Source organism: Ambystoma mexicanum, chromosome 12, assembly GCF_040938575.1.
Source record: "Ambystoma mexicanum isolate Mex_15411 chromosome 12, UKY_AmexF1_1, whole genome shotgun sequence".
NCBI lineage: Eukaryota > Metazoa > Chordata > Amphibia > Caudata > Ambystomatidae > Ambystoma > Ambystoma mexicanum.
This window is the reverse complement of record NC_090936.1, coordinates 41,460,104-41,481,054: the sequence shown is the minus strand read 5'-3', so window position 1 is coordinate 41,481,054 and position 20,951 is coordinate 41,460,104.

Below are 20,951 nucleotides of genomic sequence, written 5' to 3'. Positions count from 1 at the left end.
CTTTGGACCAGGAAGAAATGTCAACAGAAATCGATATTGGGATAACATTTTTCCCAACAGGGCTGTTGGTAGCGAAAGACTGTGGGCGTTATCATGAATTAGACGGTAGCCCTTAAATGTGGTGGTAACTGTATTACCACTGCATTTAAGGAAGGACTGGTCCTATCACGAATCTGGCTATTTACCCCCAGCTCTGAACTAGGGGTAAAGTCGCTGAGAAATTTCCCATTTTCGGTGCAATTACTGCCAGCGTTATTACTGCGTGGTAATTGCACCAAATATTCCCCATCGGGTCCAATGGACCCAAAGGAGAATGGGGATTAACAGTTAGTGCCCAACCCATGATCCGGCGGTAATACCACTGGACCAGTGGGTGCTTACGCTAATATAGTTCGGCGGTATGCCAGGCGGGATACCGCCCAACTCGTGATCTGGCCCTGTAGCATTTGCAAATTCTGATGGTCGGTTCTTATTTCAATGACTTCTGGTGCTCCCAACAACAGATGACGCAATTCGGTAGAAGCTAACTTTATAGCCAGCAATTCTTTTTCGAGGATAACTGCTTTAGAACTGCTCCCACTGCCTTATCGGATGCGTCAGTCTCTAGTATGAATGGCTTCCTGGTATCAGGTTGGATTAGAATGGGAGCCTTTGTGAAACACTCTTTTAGAGTGGCAAAGGTCTCTTCAGCTGGCTTGTCCCAGGTAAACAGATGCCCCTTCTTCAAGAGTATCGTTAAGGGCAGCACTTTCTTGGAAAAAGCTGGTATACATCTGCAATACAAAATGTGCTAAGCCCATACATTTTTGGACTTCTTTCAGATTGGAAGGAGCTTGACAATCCAAAATTGCTTTCACCTTCCTAGGATCCATGGCTAGAGCATTTGGTGACAATATGTAGCCTACCTAAATATGGTACAGTGGTGGCATTGAATATACACTTCTCTGATTTGGCTCTTGGATGATTTAATGTTAGTCAGTGTAACACTTCTTCGACATGATGTTGATGTTCTTTGAAAGTTTTGGAATAGATCAATATATCATCTAAGTTGACGATGATTGAATGCTGTAATAGGTCAGAAAACAAGTGGTCCATGAATCGTTGGAATATAGCTGGAGTGCCTGGTGTTACCGGTTCAGGGGCATCTTGAATGCACGGTAACTTCTGAAAACGCCTGAGGCGGTCTGTGTTGCGTTTTCCTTGACGCTATGTAATGGAAGCCATCTTGGGTAGGTCACGGTGGAACAGCGCTGCTGCCATATTGGAATGGGCACTTTCCTACCCCAGCGCAACCATAATGATTGCAGAGGATGCAATCTGACACATGTGAAAGGCCACATGAACTTGGAGGTTTCTTGTGACTTAAGACCGAGAGTTCCAGAGGTAGGCAGCTGTCATGCTTTCAGACTCACCCAATCATGACCGGGTGATATGCAGGCAGCGGAGAGAAACATGGACCCCTCCCGCGATCACCTCTGCTCGATCGTTAGTGGGACGCTACACTCTGAGGCATCCCTGGCGTAGATTTCCACGCCTGCAGTGGGGATTGCCTTGGAGATTGCAAGCACGGAGGAGATCCCCACTCCATACTGCGGTCCCCCCGCTCGACGCGATTCGTCACAAAGAAGGGGTCATGTGACATGGCTTCCAGAAAACAGGCAACAAATGAACCACTGGATCATGTTACCAGGAAAATGGATCATGTGACCAAGTGAAAGATCACGTGACCAGGAAAATGGATCATGTGACCAAGTGAAAGATCATGTGACCAGGAAACCGTCCCCGATTGGCCAACGAATCAGGAAGACTGCAATAAAAGGGGCTTGGCCTTTGCACACATTGCTTCTCAGCTGATCTCTCGGCGTTTAGTGGTTTCCTGTGTTTTGAACTTCATGCTTATCGAATTTCTTGGATTTTGGACTTCGTTTTTCTTCTGGATTACCCTCAAATTTTGGCGCTTGGATTTCTTCTGACCTGTATTACTGGATTATCTGAACTTTGAACTGTTTTCCTGGATTGTTTGTGGATTGACCTTTGGATCTGGCGCTTGATAAACCTTCAGTTACCTCTTGGAACTTTGGATTATCTGAACTTTAAACTGTTTTCCTGGATTGTTTGTGGATTGACCTTTGGATTTGGCGCTTGATAAACCTTCAGTTACCTCTTGGAACTTTGTCAAGAACTGTGCACCTACAATCAAGCCCTCTCCTCTCCCTTTAGATCCCGTGGTCCCGTTATCCCCTCTGCACTACTCATCTGACCCTTGGGGAAAACTCACTTAGATTCAAGTCACTCATCATTTACCTCCAGGGTAGGTCTTTCTTATTATTTGTTTATGCTTGTTGTGAATACCGTGTAGCCATTAGCTAACCTGGTATTTTCTTTGCAGCCACCCGGGACCTGGAGTTTCCTGTTTTCCCCATCTGTGGCTCCAATAACCGGTCAGCGAGTACTTTGCCCCTCTCTGACTGGTGCTTGGGGACGGAGGTATACTAATCCACGTGGCCCTCAGGATTTGACAGCAGCTATGACAGAGGCAATATGGTCAGCTCCTAGTCCTTGCTGTGTTGTGGCATATGATTGGGGAGAAGTGAGGTAAGGGAAAAATGGCAGGTTCAGTGATGGAAAAAGGTGTGAGGTGTGAGGAACCAGCAATGAGACGCAGACACAGAGGACTCATGATTGTGGTTATAGACTTTTACTGAATGAAAAAGGGGTTGTAAAATGCCTCACTGGCCCTAAACTAGGAGGTATTTTGCTACCTCAACCAAAACTAAGGTTCTGTCCTGTGTCAAGATGTCCAAAGCAAAAATGTCATGTGTCCGAAATCCTATCCTAGCCCTCATATTCTAAAAGTAACTTTAAGGTGTTAAGGGTACTGTCTTTGGCTTGAAAAGTGCGCAAATATTTCCAGTTCAACAAAAAGGTATAACTACAACAAAAGTTCCAAATGGATAATGCTCACAGTTCCAGGGAATGGCTCCCTTCCCCAGGTTTCCCTCCACAAAAACAAAAGTTCAAAAGAATAACCAAGTTCTTTATAGCGCAAGAGGATAACACCCTCGTCTTGGTGTTGCAATCCACTCGAGGGGAAATGACTCCCTTCCTCAGGTCTTTTCCACATTTAAACTTCCTTGGGATTCTATTATTCAAGGTATCACAACTTGGGTGCGGGTCTCAAACTGGCAAAACACCTGGTATACTCTGCTGCCAGTTTTTCTCATATAGTTCTGTGATGAATCCGATTGTGTCATCACCCTTTCCCGGCGGTGCACTTTCCCCTGTTGACCATGGGACAGTAGCCGCTACCGGATCATGACCCTGGGGGCAACTATATGAGTGAGGATTCACATGGGGTGAGACAACCTCCACGAGAATATCATGGTGCCATTGGATGAGACATGGGCCTCATTGCAAGTCTGCCGGTCCGGAAACAAGGGTGCCGGTAGCAACATACCAGCATCTTTTCCGGACCGGCAGACTACAATTCTGCCTGCCGGAGCAGATACAGCCGGCAGCTCTCACCTGCTGGGCACAACAGCCCCAGAAAGCAGAGTTGTCACAGAAACCAGTGCTTCCGAGCCCCCAATCCCATGGGGTCCTTCTATGGGACTCCACGGGAATGAGGACTATCATTTTCCGGCGCCTGACTTCCCGATCTGCTGGGACTTGTAATGTCCCAGTAGCACCGGAAAGTCAGGTGCCGAAAACAGTGTTACAGGGTTGCCGGCAACCCGCCGGTGGCATCAGTGTGTTACCGCCAACCTTGCAAAGAGGCCCATGGTATCTCCCTTCTACTTTTGAGGATACCATTTCCCTGCCTAATGCCTTAATGGCATACTGTTAACCTACCCTCATCCACCTGGGAAAGGTGCTGAAGATCTTCTAATGAGAACTGTAAATAAGATATCACCATCTGACTTACCCTCTAAAATTAATGAAAAAAACCTTTGCAGCCTCTACCTACAAGTCATTTACACCAGACTAACCTTCCCAAACTTTACCTGTAAAACTTCAAGAATGTACTTCCATTATCATAACTACCAGAAAACTGCAACGAGGAAGATGAACGTACTAATGCAGATCAAGGAAGGCCAGGAACACAGGCTGTGCTCTAGTTGTTGCCAGAAAATACCTGTGACTGGGAGATTTAAACAAGTGAAGCAGCTGACTGAAGTGCGCTGCTGGAGAGAGAAAGCTGCTTCTCTCAGAACAAGCCAAGAGACTGTGAGGCTGTAGAAAGGGCCCCGGAGCGAACCTGCTCAGGATGCTGAGACAGGGAACCCGACCGCAAGAAAAAACACACACGCTGCAGGAACGCCAGAAGCCCACAGAGGGCTCCTGGCTGTTTGCAGGTGTTTGGAAGCAGCCTTAGCCTTACCTGAGACTGAAAAAATGAAGCAGACGAGCCCAGCAGGGACCATGGAATGAAACCAAGAAACAGATGCAGCAACAGAAGAGGAAAAGCAGAACAACCTTGCCAGTTTACCGTGGGAGAAGGAGAATACGCCAGCCAGAGCCGGTGAGTCCACCCAGGGGAAGCAGGGACACCAGGGCGTATTGGCAGCCATGCCAACACCGAATGTGTATTTATGAAGCATAAGAGAGAGAAAGAGCGAGAGAATCATAACAGAACGGAAGAAAAACACAAGACTTTCCAGTTTGTTAGCATATGCGATACACATTTGAAAAAGCAGAAACAAGAGACTGTGGGCCTCATTACAGTATGCCGGTAACGGCGGTGGCGGTAAGCTACCAGCACCGTTGTTAGCGGACCGGCATTGTCAGGGATAAGGTTTGGGGTAAGGGACGGCGCTTCCTGTACCCAAAAACATGTTAATATAGGTAAAAAACAACATTTCCCAGCATGCATTGAGAGTGTGTAGTTCAGAGGATTTTGCGCGGCACTCCAGCTGGGCTTAATGAGAAACTGCTTAATGTCCGCCGCCACCCGTGCCTCAGTGCAGGTAATTACAGTTATCAGCAGGGGCGGCGGCAGCTGAGGATGCGAGGAGATGAGACCGCGCTGGGACGCTGAAGGACTGTGAAGCTTCTCCCCGGGCCGCGACAGTGATTTACGGCATTATCAGCAGGAAGGAGAAGGAGCTGGGCCACGGCGGTGAAACAGCTTACCCTTCTTGTTGGGCATCAGACTTCAGGGTCCGGATGTCCTCTTGAGGCATCCGGACCGCCAGTTAAGTGTTTTACCTCATTGGCATTGTGTATGACATGTGTTTTTTGGCTGCTCATTTCGTTTCACAAAATTGTGGAGAATGTTGGAGGAAACACGCCACTAATCTAAGAACTGACAAAACATTACACCTGACTCATTATGCATTTGCAAGGAGAGAATCATCTGTAGGTCATTTGATTTAGGAAATATTACATAGGGCCTCAATACAGGTCGGGTGGTCCGGAATTAACAGTGGCGGTAAACCCGCTGCCACTGTTAATTCCGGACCACCCGATCAAGACTCCTCCAGGCGGGAGGTGATGTTCCCGCCAGGTCTGACCTGGCGGGTTTAACACCGCCTGCCTGCAGGCGGACGTGGAAACACCAGCATCATCACGAGATGGTGCCGGTGTTTCCACTTCCCCATTCCCATTGAGTCCTATGGGACTCAATGGGAATGGGGATTTACCGAATTCCGCCTCCGGAATTCCCGGGACACCAGGGTCGTAATGCCCTGGTATTTCCGGGAGTCACGGAGGCGGAAAGGTAATACAAGTCCGGCGGTAACCAGGCGGTTTTACCGCCTCGGTTACCGCCGGACTCGTAATGAGGCCCATAGTGTCCAACAGCAAGAGGGCACATGTTTGTGTATTCGTTGTGACTCATTGTTTGCCGCTTTACTGTGCCCAGTGTGCCACGAGTCTTGTATCTTCATGCAAGGGACATTCCTTTTGTTTGTGCCATTACGCTTGTTTGCAAACTTCTGTGTGCCAAGTGGAATACTCCACCGTTTGCTTCAGTATTGTGTCATGTCTAAGTATTTAACCCCATGTTCGTTGTCTGGAAAGTGGTGTCTTATATGACCAGTAATAAGGATATGCCAACGCATAAATTAGTTTTCAGAAATTGATTAGCAGAGTTTGCTAATTAACATATTCTTGATTAGCAAACACACCCATTTGATTAGCAATGTTGTACTAATATTTTTCATCTCACCAGAAGTTATTTGCATCCAAAACATAAAATGAGCATCAATACAACATTTTTGTGTACTGCTGAAGTAAGGTATTAGTGAGACGAATCAGGCCTTGCAAATTCTTTAAAATTCTACTAATAGGCCTGCAGGTTAAGTAATTTAGTTTACCTACTCGACCTTAAAGAAATGCACATGACCTATCGAAAAGGGTGGCAATGTAAATGCGCTTTCTGTAAAGTGATCCATGTCACCACAGACCCACTTTATGTTTGTCACACTGCCGTCAGCTAAGCACAATGAAACATTTGACATTTACTGTAAAAAAGTCTATTTTACATAAAAGTTTCAAACAACCCCTGCGGGAGTGGGCGAGCGAACTTTGCAAGCTCTGTCTGAGTGTCTGTAAAAGGTTAGGTGCAATAAAAAAATGGATATGATAAAAAGGCTCTGAAAACAGTTTGGCAAGCTCTCTCGTGCAGGTGCTAATATGCAATCATAATCATAGAGCAAAGTGAGCTCTGGAGACCAACTACAGCGTGTGGTATTGCAGGAGCTATGTCGATATACAGTTTGGATGGAACAATTGTTCATTCTTTTGTGTAAACCTCTATTAAGCCTTGTTTATTCTTTGTGTGAGAGGAAAGAAAGTAAGAGACTAAGCAGAGTAGATGGCGTACATAGCAGGCAGAGAATTGGACAAACTAGGTGGAATATTATAGTTTGATGCCATCTCACTTTCAGGGTAACTGGTATAAAACCTCTCATGGGTTGAACACTAGTTGCACAGATAAATGCAACCAGCAGGTCACATACCTAGGTGTGTTACCTAGATAGTTGGCCATGGGACCATGTACATTTTCAAAAGTGTTCACTTGTCAATATGATGCCAACAAAGAAAAATCTAGTGGACACTATGGCCCTCATTACAAGTTTTGCCGGTAGCCATGCCGCAATTTGCGGCATGGCTGCCGGCAAAACCGCATCCGTGTCCGTGTCCTCGGAATGAGGACTTACCGGACCATTCCGAGTTCGGATGGCCCGGTAATTCCTCACTCGAGGAAACGGACACGGTTCATCCCCATTCCCATTTCAGCCCCCATAGGGCTGAATGAGAATGGGAGAGGGAGTAAACAACGGGCCATTACGAGATGGCCCGTTGTTTGCTCCCTCTTCCCCTCGCGGGACCCGGTATGCACGCCTGGTTTTCCCAGGCGTGCTTAACGTGTCCCGCGAGGGGAACTTGTAATGTGGCGGAACGGGTTGAACGGCGCCGCAGCCTTTTACGGCGCTGTTTAATCCGTTCCTCCAGGGTCGTAATGAGGCCCTATGAGATTTAGATACACTAACCTAAACGTTACTGTAAATCATGGTGACAATGCAGTGTTTTACAGAAGCAATACTGTAGTTGTGCATTAGGGAGCAACTTAAATTGTTCGGAATGGAATTGCATGACTGTTTTTAATAAAGTTACACATACTGGTCTTTGCCAAAGAGTATATAGATAGCTAATAAAAGTATCACCCAGATCACTTCTGTTTTTCAATTGTTTGAAGAAGAAAACAAATCTTGCCTAGTACTCCCACACAGGCCTTTGGCACTTAAGGGGGAAGGAGATTATTGCGCTCTCTCCATTAGCCCCTTTCAACTTGCAGTGAACAGAGAAGAGGGTAGCAAGAGCCTTGAGCACCAGAGAGGAACTCAGGGTGAGCAGTGCTTTCGTTGATTTGGGTAACTTAAATAGCTAACTCTGCTACACAAGTGTCAATTTAATTAGCAAACCAACAGAATTGCATAGCAAATTGCTATGCAACACTGCTTATTTTATGCCTTGTATGCTATGCTAGGTACTCTACTGTTTATTATCTTTGTATGCAGGAGGTATTGCAGGTTGTAGGAGGCCAGGGTAGGTGTGCAGGGCTTAGAGTACCAGTATAGGAGTGTTGACCTACACAGTAGTGATTGTCATGTACTTGCTTGTTATGTTTTCCCCTTCTTTCCTTTGTCATTCCACACCCTTTCCCTAACTCCGTCTTCCCCCCATTGGCTGCCACGTGGATTCCTGTTTTATTAATTATCAGGCGCCCATGCCAACCACGGTGGGAGGGTCGATCTATTCGGCTTCTGCGGTTCGGGAGAGGGGGTCGAGTCCCCTATCTTCCCTTTGTGAGTTTGACAGAATTACCTGCCCCCGATTTCGGGGTAATTGAACCACCCAGGCCAAATGGATACGAATCCTCCTTCTTTAGCGGACGTGCCAAACGCACTGCAAGATATTCAAGTGGAATTAGTGCAGGCTAGACAAGAATCAAGTACATTGAAATCCCGGGTACAGAGTTTGGTAGCACAAAGCACCCCTCTGGAGGGGGCTGGAATATCTACAGGGGGTCAAACTGGTATAGTCACATCTACAGTGATTGTGCAGCCCCCTAGTAGTGTGCCTTTAGCGGCACCAGAAAGGTTCGCAGGAGATCCCAGGAAATATATGACCTTTTTGACACAGTGCCGCTTGCATTTCTTGTGTAAACCTACGGCCTTCGAGACCATACAGGCTAGAACAGCAATCGTTATTTCATATTTAACTGGAGATGCGGCCACTTGGGCAATGCCTTTGGTGCAGAAGGATGATCCTTTACTGTATAATTGGGATGGTTTCCTGGGGGAATTTGGAAGACTGTTTGATCGCCGGGAAGTTTCCCTGGCTCAAGACAAAGAATTCTTAGCTTCAAGACAAGGAACTCGCAATTTGGTTTCATATGTTACTCAATTCAACAGGTTAGTGATTGAAACAGATTGGCCTGAGAATAAACAGACTGTTATTTTACCATGGACTAAAGGAAGAATTGAAGGATGCTATCGCTCAGGTAGAACCTCAACCTAATACATGTACGGCTATGATTGAGTTAGCTTTAAGGTTGGATCATCGTATAAGTGAGCGCAAGGGAGATAAGAAGAGACCAGAAGTGTTGCCTTTTGCTAGATTGGATCGTGGTAAGGGAAATAGGAATACTGAAGGAGAACCTATGCAGATTGGTGGAGTGAGAGGGCCAGTGTCTACAGCAGAAAAGGAGCAACGCAAGGCTAACAATTTGTGCCTATACTGTGGGCAACCAGGACATTATATTAGGACCTGTCCGAGTACTCCAAAAAAAGGAGCAGGCAGGGACAGAAACAAGGTGGAGGCAGGAAAAGGATTGGGCCGACCTTAGGGGGAATGCAGGTGACAGGTCCAGAAGAGACTATGTTCCCCACTTGGATAGCCAATACGACAGTGAAAAGAAATTCAGATTTGTACATTCTGGTGACTTTATTTTTTACTTGTACAAAACAGATAGTGTCTGCAATGGTGGACTCTGGAGCCACCGATAATTTCATTGACATTGACTGGCAAAAAGGTTGTGTTTACCGTTAAGGGAAAAATCACAGGTAGAGGGGGTGCAATCGGTGGATGGATCACCCTTGGTGCCTGGGCCCATTTGTCAACAGACTCAGCCCATTCAAATGAGGTGTGGGTCCGGACATATAGAGGAAATTGTATTTGATTTAATAGCGGCACCTCAGTTTGGATTCATTTTGGGCATGCCTTGGTCAATTCAACACAATCCCAGAATTGATTGGGTTACGCGGGAGGTGGTCTTTGCAGGGTTGGAATGTGAGGGTCACATGGAGTAGGAGATGAGTCCTGCATTATTTCTGGCAGAGCAAGGGGCAGACCCTCAGATGGTGGGAGAAATGGCTGTGAGTATTCCAAACCAGTATCAAGATTTGTCTAAGGTCTTTGACAAAGGGGGAGCGGACAGGTTACCCCCTCGTAGATGCTATGATTGCGTGATTAACTTGGAACCAGGGGCTAAATTACCTTGTAGTAGAATCTACGCTTTGACTGAAACAGAAAACCAGCATTTACGAGAATACCTGGATGATATGTTGAGTAAGGGTTTTATTAGGCATGCGATTTCACCCATTTTGTCACCATTATTCTTTGTCCCAAAGAAAGAGGGCACTCTTAGGACATGTATTGATTATCGGACTTTGAATAAGGTGACAGTGAAAAACAGGTATCCCTTGCCTTTGATTTCGGTACTATTGGACCAAGTTAAGACAGTAGTAGTTTACACCAAACTGGATTTGAGGGGGGCCTATCATCTGATTTGTGTAAAAGAGGGGGATGAGTGGAAGACGGCTTTCAGGACTAAGTTTGGTTTATTCGAATACCTTGTTATGCCTTTTGGATTATGCAACGCTCCTGCAGCCTTTCAATACTTTATGCAGGAGGTGTTGAGTGAGTTCCTAGATGTGTTTGTTATAGTATATATTGATGACATTTTGATTTATTCATCTTCTGAAGAGCAACATATAGGTCATGTTAGAGCCGTGTTGAAGAAATTACAAGATTATCAGTTGTATGTAAAACTAGAAAAATTTGCCTTTCACACCACCCAAGTGGAATTCCTTGATTTTATTTTGACTCCCTCTGGTATTGTGATGGACAAGAAAAAGGTTCAAGCGGTTACTGAATGGCCAGCGCCTCAATGCATCAAGGATATTCAGTCCTTTTTGGGATTTGCTAATTTTTATAGGTGATTTATTTCTAATTGTTCATAAATTGTTACACCCATTACCAAACTATTAATGAAGGCCACTAGTTTTTGTTGGAACTCTGAGGCAGAAGAAGCTTTTCAAGAGTTAAAGAAAGCATTCACGTCAGCTCCAGTACTGAAACACCCGAATCCGGAAAAACTTTTCCAAGTGGAAACTGACGCTTCCAATTTGGCGGTTGGGGCAGTGTTGTCTCAAAAGGATGAGGAAGGAGTGTGGCATCCAGTAGCTTTCTACTCTCGTAAGCTTACTAGCTGTGAACAAAATTATTCTATTACTGACAAGGAGCTATTGGCCATTAGAGCAGCGTTTTTGGAATGGCGACATTATTTGCTAGGGGCCAAACATCAGGTTATGGTGGTCACTGATCATAAGAACTTGCAGTATTTTAAGACAGCTCATACGTTGAGTCCCAGGCAATTACGGTGGTCACAGTACTTTAATGAGTTTAATTTTGTAGTCACTTTTAGACCAGGAAAAAAGAATGGAAAAGCGGACGCTTTGTTTAGGCAGCAAAATCTTGAAAGCAGTATGACAGAAGTTAAAACTATCATTCCTGTGGAAAAGGTAGTGGGAGCTGTAATGACTCAATTGCTGAGACAGGTGAAACAAGAAATGTCACGATTCACCTTTGGCAGGACATTCTGGAAGTAAAAAGACACAAGGTAGGCTGGAGAAGTATTTCTGGTGGCCAGGATTAAGACAGGATGCTATTAAATACATTCAAGAATGTGAAACATGTGTACGAAGTAAAACAGACCATAACAAAAAAGCAGGGTTGCTCCAGCCTCTACAAACTCCAGAGAAGGTTTGGACACATATATCCATGGATTTCATTACTGATTTGTCTCCTGATGATCAATATGATACAATTTGGGTGGTGGTGGATTATCTCTCGAAACAAGCCCATTTTGTGGCTTGTAAAGTTATTCCGGGAGCAGGGGAATTGGCAGAGTTGGTTTTGCAACATGTGGTCAGGTTACATGGTCTACCTCTGAGTATTGTATCCGATAGAGGTCCCCAATTCACTTACAAATGTTGGCGTGCTTTCTGTCAGATGTTAGGAATTCACTGTGCCTTGTCCCCCAGTTATCACCCACAAACGGCAATCAAACGCTTGAGCAATATTTACGCTGTTATTTAAATGATGGTCGAGAATCTTGGGTGCAATCCTTATGGTTGGCTGAGTTCACGTATAATAATACAGAAAATGCATCATTGGGTATGGCTCAGAATGAATATTTGTATGGTCAAGCACAGAATATGTTACCAGAGCATTTACCTTATATGGAGAATATTCCTGTGCTTCAGGAACGAAAACAGTTACTTCTCAACATCAGACATAAGGCACGAGCCAATTTAGAACAGGCTAAGGAACAGTATAAAAGATGTGCAGACAGGAGAAGGAGAGAGGCTCCTCAGTATACGGTGGGAGATAAGGTATGGCTGTCTATTCACAATTTGCCATTGAAGGGACCTCGTAAATTTGCCCCTAAGTTTATTGGACCATATGAAGTGATGAAATGTATATCAAAGGTGGCAGTTAAATTGAGGTTGCCTCAAACATTGAAGATACGTCCAGTGTTCCATGTGTCTTTGCTTAAACCCGCAGCTCTGGGGATGCGAGTGCAGAGACTTCCAGCAATTACTAAGGATGGCCAGACTGAATATGAGGAGAAGAATATACTGGACTCACGACGAAGACAGAAACAATTGTGGTATTTCATTCAACGGGTGGGGTATGGAACAGAGGATTGTTCATGGGAACCGGCTAGTGCGGTTCATGCACCTAGGTTGGTGCGTCAGTTTCATTTGCACCACCCGGAGAAAGCAAAACCTGGAAAGGGCCCTGAGAAAGGAGGTACTGTCAGGGATAAGGTTTGGGGTAAGGACGGCGCTTCCTGTACCCAAAAACACGCTAATATAGGTAAAAAACTACATTTCCCAGCATGTCTTGAGAGTGTGTAGTTCAGAGGATTTCGCGCGGCACTCCAGCTGGCCTTAATGAGAAACTGCTTAAAGTCCACCACCGCCCGTGCCTCAGTGCAGGTAATTACAGTTATCAGCACGGACGGCGGCAGGTGAGGACGCGAGGAGATGAGACCGCGCTGGGACGCCGAAGGACTGTGAAGCTTCTGCCCGGGCTGCAACAGTGATTTATGGCATTATCAGCAGGAAGAAGAAGGAGCTGGGCCGCGGCGGTGAAACAGCTTACCCTTCGTGTTGGGCATCAGACTTCAGGGTCCGGATGTCCTCTTGAGGCATCCGGACTGCCAGTTAAGTGTTTTACCTCATTGGCATTGTGTATGACACATGTGTTTTTTTGGCTGCTCATTTTGTTTCACAAAATTGCAGAGAATGTTGGGGGAAACACGCCACTAATCTAAGAACTGGCAAAACATTACGCCTGACTTATTATGCATTTGCAAGGAGAGAATCATCTCTAGTTCATTTGATTTAGGAAATATTACATTTTGTCCAACAGCAAGAGAGCACGTGTTTGTGTATTCATTGTGACTCATTGTTTGTCCCTTCACTGTGCCCCATGGGCCATGAGTCTTGTATCTTCATGCAAGGGACATTCCTTTTGTTTGTGCCATTACGCTTGTTTGCAAACTTCTGTGTGCCAAGTGGAATACTCCACCGTTTGCTTCAGTATTGTGTCATGTCTAAGGGCCTCATTACACGGATGGCGGTAAGGATTTACCGGTACCGGTAAAATACTGGTACCGGTAAATCCTTACTGCCTTACTACGAGGTCCCTTTGCGGTTTGGGGGATTTAACGCCTGCTTTTTGCAGCCGTTAAAATCCAACCCGCAAAGGGACCTCGGAGCTAATTACGGCACCACAAAATTGCAGTGCCGTAATTAGCGCCTTCCCCATTCCCATAGAGCCCTATGCGGCAGAAATGGGAATGGGGAAGGGCAATGGTGGAAGGGGGATTTACCGCCCCTCCAACCTTGGAATGGGGCGGTAAATCCCCTTTCCACCAAGGCGGTGCCGGTATTTTACCGGCATGAGCCATGGCGCTTATAGCGCCATGGCTCACCGCCTACCGTGTAATGAGGCCCTAAGTATTTAACCCCATGTTTGTTGTCTGTAAAGTGGTGTTTTATATGACCATTAATAAGGATATGCTATGCTAGGTACTCTACTGTTTATTATATTTGTATGCAGGAGGTATTTCAGGTTGTAGGAGGCCAGGTTAGGTGTGCAGGACTTAGAGTACCAGTATAGGAGTATTGACCTACACAGTAGTGATTGTCATGTACTTGCTTGTTATGTTTTGCCCTTCTTTCCTTTGTCATTCCACACCCTTTCCCTAACTCCGTCTTCCCCCCGTTGGCTTCCACGTGGTTTCCTGTTTTATTCATTATCAGGCGCCCGTGCAAACCACGGTGGGAGGGTCGATCTGTTCGGCTTCTGTGGTTCGGGAGAGGGGGTTGAGTCCCCTATCTTCCCTTTGTGAGTTTGACAGGCATACTCCAAGTTCTGCGAGCGTGGGGCTTTCCGGACACCAGCTCTGACTTGGCGGCCGGAAAGGTACCCACCCGCAGACCTTGACGGTAGCACCGGCACCGTCATGTGTGGTGCCGCTGCTACCGTCCTCCCCATTCCCTTTGAGTCCTATAGGACTCAATGAGAATGGGGAATCATTTTTACTGGCGCCTGGCTATGTGGAATTACCAGGACCGCCGGATCTGTAATGCCCTGATAATTCCCCATTGCAGGCGCCTGTAAAAAAATGATTTTACCGGCGTGGCTACGGCCAGGGTCGTAAGGAAGCCCTATACATTTTGGAGGGGTGTGCAGAGCCCAACTGAGAGAAGAACTGTCAGGGAAGTATAATAGGCAAGATGAAAGTGTAAGAAGGATATATATATATATATATATGAGAAAGCCCTGACAGGAGAGTATACCAGACAGCTGCAAGTGCGTGCATAAAAGAAAGCCCTGGTAGGAAAATACACCAGGCAGAGACATCCCTAACTGAGAAAGATCCTGAGAAAGACGTATCATGATGAGCAAAAAGCTGTGCTGATCACAAGAAGAGTAGGGGGAAACCTGGCAGGAGAATACACCAGGTATCATAAAAAAGACAAAAACGGAGAGCCAAGTTGTTTTGTACATTTGATCAAAAGAAACCCAAGGAACTGACATTGTTAAACAAGCAACCATGGGAAAAGAATTCCAGGGCGCTGTAACCACCCTCTGGAACAAGGAACTCTATCCTGTCGGTACTTTTATGTTGGTGTTACACATTTTCCTTTTTGACCATTTATGAACCACTCAAGGCCAAAGACATTGGGCCTCATTACGACCCAGGCGGAGGACCATGGTGCTATTAGCACCATGGTACATGCCGGTGTCCGCCATGGCGGAATGGGGAATTACCACCCCATTCCGAGGTTGGCGGGGCGGTAATTCCCCATGCCGCCATGGCCCTTCCCCATTCCCATTTTTGCCCCATAGGGCTCAATGGGAATAGGGAAGGCGCTAAGTACGGTGCCGCAAATTGCGGTACCGTACTTAGCACCAAGGTCCCTTTGCGGGTCCCTACTTCAACGGCTGGTAAAACCAGCCGTTAAGGTCGGGTCCCACAAAGGGACCTCGTAATTAGGCGCTAATAGGTTAACGGCGCCGCAGCCTTTTACGGCGCTGTTAACCCATTAGCGCCTGGGTCGTAATGAGGCCCATTATCCTTTTCAAATAGTACTTTGGAGGAGGGACAGTTTTGCTTTGGACATTATGACTTTGACAGACCCTTAGTTTTGGTTTTAGGTAGGGAAACACCTGTTAGAGCAAGGACAGAGAGGCATTTCCCTACCCCCTTTTATTTAATAAAAGTCTTTAGCAAAAACCCTAGCTCCCTTGTGTCCAAGTCTCATTCCTGGCTCCTCACAGTTCCTTTACACAAACACCTGTTATACGCTCCTGCCAGGTTCTTTCTACAGTGTCTTATGGGCCTGAATCGTAGATCTGCGGTTCGCCTGTTATACTCTGCTGCCAGGACTTTTACATTAAGCTTCTTCACTTTGGGTGCAGGTCCCAGATTTGCACAGGTTGTTAGGCCTCAGCCTTTTTTCCATATTGTTCCCATCTATTGGGAGTTCTACATGATTTCATCGCCGCACTTTTCATCGTGGGGTTTTTTGCCGTGTTTTTTTTTTGTTGAAAAAAACATCTAATTTTGTTTTTGTTTTTTGGGGGCGGTAACCCCCCCAAACCCCCTGTTCTTTTTTTTCTTTATTTTTAGATACCGAACACCCAACCCCATTTTTTTAAAAATTAACCCCCCCAAAAAATTTGATGTTTTTTTTTACGCAAAAAAAAATCGCGGCAAAAAACCCTGCAATGAAAAGTGCGGCGATGAAATGACGGTATACCCTATTGGGTCCACAACGCTCTGCTTGTCAGTTTGTGGCTTTCTTTCCACTCGTGAAAGCCTTTCACTCTCTCAAACAACTCCTTTATTGCTTCCCCGGCTGGGCGGCACTCGCCGTGAAGCACCCCTGCGTCCCACCTCTTCCCAGTGGACTCACCGGTCTGCTAGGGTCGCTTTGGCGTGCCTTGCGCTGCTTGGCAGCTGCTGCTCGCTGACGGATGGGTGGAACGCCCAGCTCCCTCTTCACTGCTCGTCTGATTCGCACTGTCCTCTGACAACCTTGCGCTGTCTCTGGCCTCACGTTGCCTGACTGCTGCTTCTTCGGCATTTAGGGAACAATAGTTCCCATAGTCCTCCTCGTTCAGGTAGCACTTCACTGACTTCCTGCTCTCCAGCTGGTCTTACCTGCAGCACAACTCTTCCAGGGCCTTCACTCTACCTGACGGGAGGTGCCTGCCCCTGTCAGCGTCTCTCTCTCTCTCTTTCTCTCTCTCTCTCTCTCTCTCTCTCTCTCTCTACCTACAGCTGGGTCGGGTTTTAAAATATCCCAGCATTGCACTCTTCTCTCCAACGGCTAGAGCACAGCATTGGCTTCACAACACCTTTCCTCTTCTTCGTCCCAGTATTTTCAAAGGATTTGTATACAGGGTATTGATAGTCAAATCTTGTCAATCTATCTGTTACAGAGTTTTGAAGGAAGCCATCAGCAAGTTTGGCGGGTTGCTGAAGGGGGTTATCACAATATGCCATTAAGGCATGAGGAATGGAGTGGATATCCCTAAAAGGGAAAGGGAGTCACCATGTCTCATCTGATGATGCCTCCTCGTCCCCATTAGGATCCCCTCCCCTCATGTGATCACCTCGCATAGCCAACCTCAGGGCCAGGATCAGGCAGTGGCTGCCGTCTCCTGGCCACCTGGGGAGAGGCTATCCCCGGGAGAGGAGTGATGACATCATCAGATTCATCATAGAGCTTTGCAGTGGAAGGCTTTGTGGACAATACAGACGGAATTGAATTGAATACTTGTGTCAAACTGCAGCTAGTAGAAGGTAGCAAGAATAGGACATATGGGAATGCATCTGTGTAGTGTTGGAGGGTATCCAGTAATATTACCCCCACACAAATGGTCACCATACATATAGCCTCCGGGAAAAGGCTGTGGCAACATTATGTATGGTGACCATTTGTGAGGGGAGTGGGGCTGTCCCCCATCCGCCTTGGGGGATAAAAATACATTTTTAAAATGGGGGCTGCGGTGGTGTCCCCCGCAGGTTCACATTGATAATGTCACGGTAAACCAAGGCCTTTTTGCAGCAACTTTTTTGCAACATGGCCTTTTTGCAGGAACATTATCACATGGAACCCTATGTCGAGGTGAGAGTCACAGATGTCTCAAGAAACACTCCAAGTATGGCCATCTCTATCTACATAACACAAATGGAAGAAATCATTTTACATTGATAAGTAATTCTTGCTGTTCGTTTGTCCCCAAATCTTAAAATAAGTTGTGTCTAATTATGTAGCATATTGTCCAAGCATTGGAAAGCAATTCACCAGTGATCATTTATGAAATATATTCTTACTTCAAAGATATAGGTCATGACCATTCCTCTTCCTGGGATGTAGATCTGACTGGTACGTTGGTTATCATCATTGTAGGGAAAACCACCTTTGGCTTTCTCTTTGGGGTCTACATTGCTGAATACCTGTTTCAAAAGATTGTTAAAAAGTGTAAGAGACAAACAACAGTGAACCTTGCAGGCATAGTTCTAAAATAATACATTTCTGCTCATAGAATCATGGACTTTATAGAGGGGCGAGAGCTTCTGGTCATCTTGTACTCCCTACTCTAGTATAGGAAGGCAATTTATACGGATACATATACTATTTATGCTTAAATCATTGTAGTGTTGATCATCTCAATTTAAGAAAGGTTGTGATGTTTTCCATTAGTTCCAATGGTCAGACACTTTTTCCTAGAGTACTGATCATTGACATTTGAAGTCCTGGATGACAGGATGTGAACTATTCTGCAAAAGGATACCCAGTATATAACAGAGCCACTGATACACACATGTACTTCTATTTTCCTCTACCATCGATACGACTCAAAGAAAACTAAGCATGCTGTTCCACTCTTTCCATCCTAAATGTCATAGTATAGTTTCTATTTGCCATTCTGACCACTGCTGAGTTACCCACCTGTGTATTGTAAGGGGTAAGAAATGAGAGGTGGACACAAACGTATAGTTTTCCCAGTTTCGGAAATGTTTATTAAACAGAAATGGGTTGGATGAACGTCTCTCTACCCCTATCCTAAGGTGAGTTTCCCTGCCTAGGAAACTAAAACTAAAGTCAAAACATTCTAATCTGGCTCTCATACTAGAAATGAACAACTAAGAGTGTAAGGAAATGTCTCTGACTTCGAGTTGGCAAAAAGTGTAAATAATCAAAGGTATATTAGTAAATCCAACAGAAAAGTATTTTCCAAGGAGAAACCCTTGGATCCAGAGGGTGGTTCCCTTCCCCTGGATTTGTAAGTGGAATGGCAAAAGTGTCTCTTTCAAATAAGTTTCTTAATGTTCAATTAGGATGTGTGTTCAATTAGGATGTGTGAATGCATGATGAAATTAGACACAGACAACAGAATCAAATTTGTAACAATATTTTATATGGGGATATATAGTGCCCCATCAGAAAAGCTGATAGTAAATGGGAAAATATCCAGGGAATTTCACATGAGCAGAGGGACCAGGCAGGGCTGCCCGGTCTCACTTCTTCTCTATGCACTCTCCGTGGAGCCCCTTGGAAATATAAGGAGAGAGCCGACTATAGAAGAAGTTCAAGTGTGAGCAAGGACACACAAGTTGGAAATGTACGCGGATGATATACTCCTATACTTGCCCAACTCAGCCACATCCATACCGGAGGTACTGCATGTAACTGGAGAATACGGACGGTGGGTGGGTTTCAAAGTTAATGCAGAAAAGTCGATCCTTTTCCCATATCGTAGACTGAATGACGACTAAGAGGAATGGTTGCGAGAGCTGAGGATCCCAACTGAGCGGGTGGCGTTTAAGTATCAGGCGGTAAGGATTACTAAGGACACCAAAGATCTCCATGAGGCCAACTTCCCCACGATTTTAAAAGGCCTATTTGCAGATTTAGATAGATGGGCTGGTCTTACTATGGGCCTCATTACACGGAATGCAGTAAGGGTTTACCGGTACCGGTAAGGGCACTGGTACCGGTAAACCCTTACCGCCTTACGAGGTCCCTTTGCGGGACCCAACCTCAACGGCTGGTTTTACCAGCCGTTAAGGAACGGGCCCGCAAAGGGACCTTGGTGCTAATTGCGGTACCGTAATTAGCTCCTTCCCCATTCCCATTGAGCCCTATGGGGGCAAAAATGGGAATCGGGAAGCGCCTTGGTGAATGGGGAATTACCGCCCCGCTCACCTTGGAGTAGGGCAGTAATTCCGCCATCCACCAAGGCGGACACGGTAAAATACCAGCGGCAACCGTGGCGCTAATAGCGCCATGGTTACCGCATACCGTGTAATGAGGCCCTATGTCTTGCCTGGGACATCTAAGTGCAGTTAAAATGACGCTGCTCCCCAGGGTGCTGTACTTCTACCAAATGTTGGCCATAGCCATGCAGAGCAAACACTTCCTAGAGCTTAAGAGTAGAATCAATCGGTTTCTCTGGCAGGGAAAGAAGCAGAGAATGGCCTATTCAACTCTAAAAAGGCCCAAGGAAGAAGGGGGATTGAATTTCCCAGATATGTATAGCTACTTTTCTTGCAGCACAATTCAGAACCCTGGTTCTGCATTTAGGGGGGATAGGGATAAACAATGGGTCGAGATCGAGAATCATCTGCTGCGACCAGTGACCGTGGGAGAATGGCTATGGGCCCCGAAGCCGGCAATTCCGCAGAAGGTACTCAGCCACAGGGTAATGGGCCCACTTCTGCAACTGTGGTGGACTAAACGGAAGATGAAGGGGATTACGAAATGGCCTTCCCCTCTAAGTCACATCTGGGCTCCCTCAATCAGGGACGAGATACAAGAACCGCTCGCTTCCAAAAATGGTTCGAGACAAGTCTGGAGAGGGTGGGACAGATGTTGAAAGGGTACACGTGCATCCCTCTGGAAGAGTTGGAAGAGGGGATGGGTGTGGGGGCCTTGTCAGTCACTACTTGCAGCTAAAGGGGGTCCTGATGTCAGACAAATGGAGGGATAGCCTACAGAGGGACTTGACGCCTATGGAGAGTATTTTAAGTTCGGTGGCCAATGCCAAGGGGCTGATCTCTGGTATGTATAGAGCTTTGGTGGGTGCCAGGAGGAGGGAGGGGGAAGCCCTGAGGAAAAGATGGGAAAGGGACTTTGGGAACGAAATTCAGGAGGAGGATTGGCGACGGTTATTTGTAAGCGCCCACAGAAGATGTGTTTCCTGCTAATACAAGTTGCATGGCCTGAAGGTTTTTTATAGGTGGCAGTGAGATCCGATCCGCCTTTCCAAACTGTATCAGGGAGCTAGCCCGCTGTGCTAGAGGGGATGCGGCGGAGAGCTGATTACTGGCACATGTGGTGGGCTGTCCAAGGGCATCACAACAAGTACAGTCTTCAGGAAACATGTACAGACTCTCGTAGCATTTATGTTATTCATAGATATTCACTTCAATACCCTCTCATGCAGAACAAATTCGAAAAGTAAATTTTTGCAATTATTTCTTATTTTATTCTTATAGATTTTTTCAGAAAAACCCATGTATAAGGACAGTATACAGAACCATCAATTGTTAGAAAATGAATACA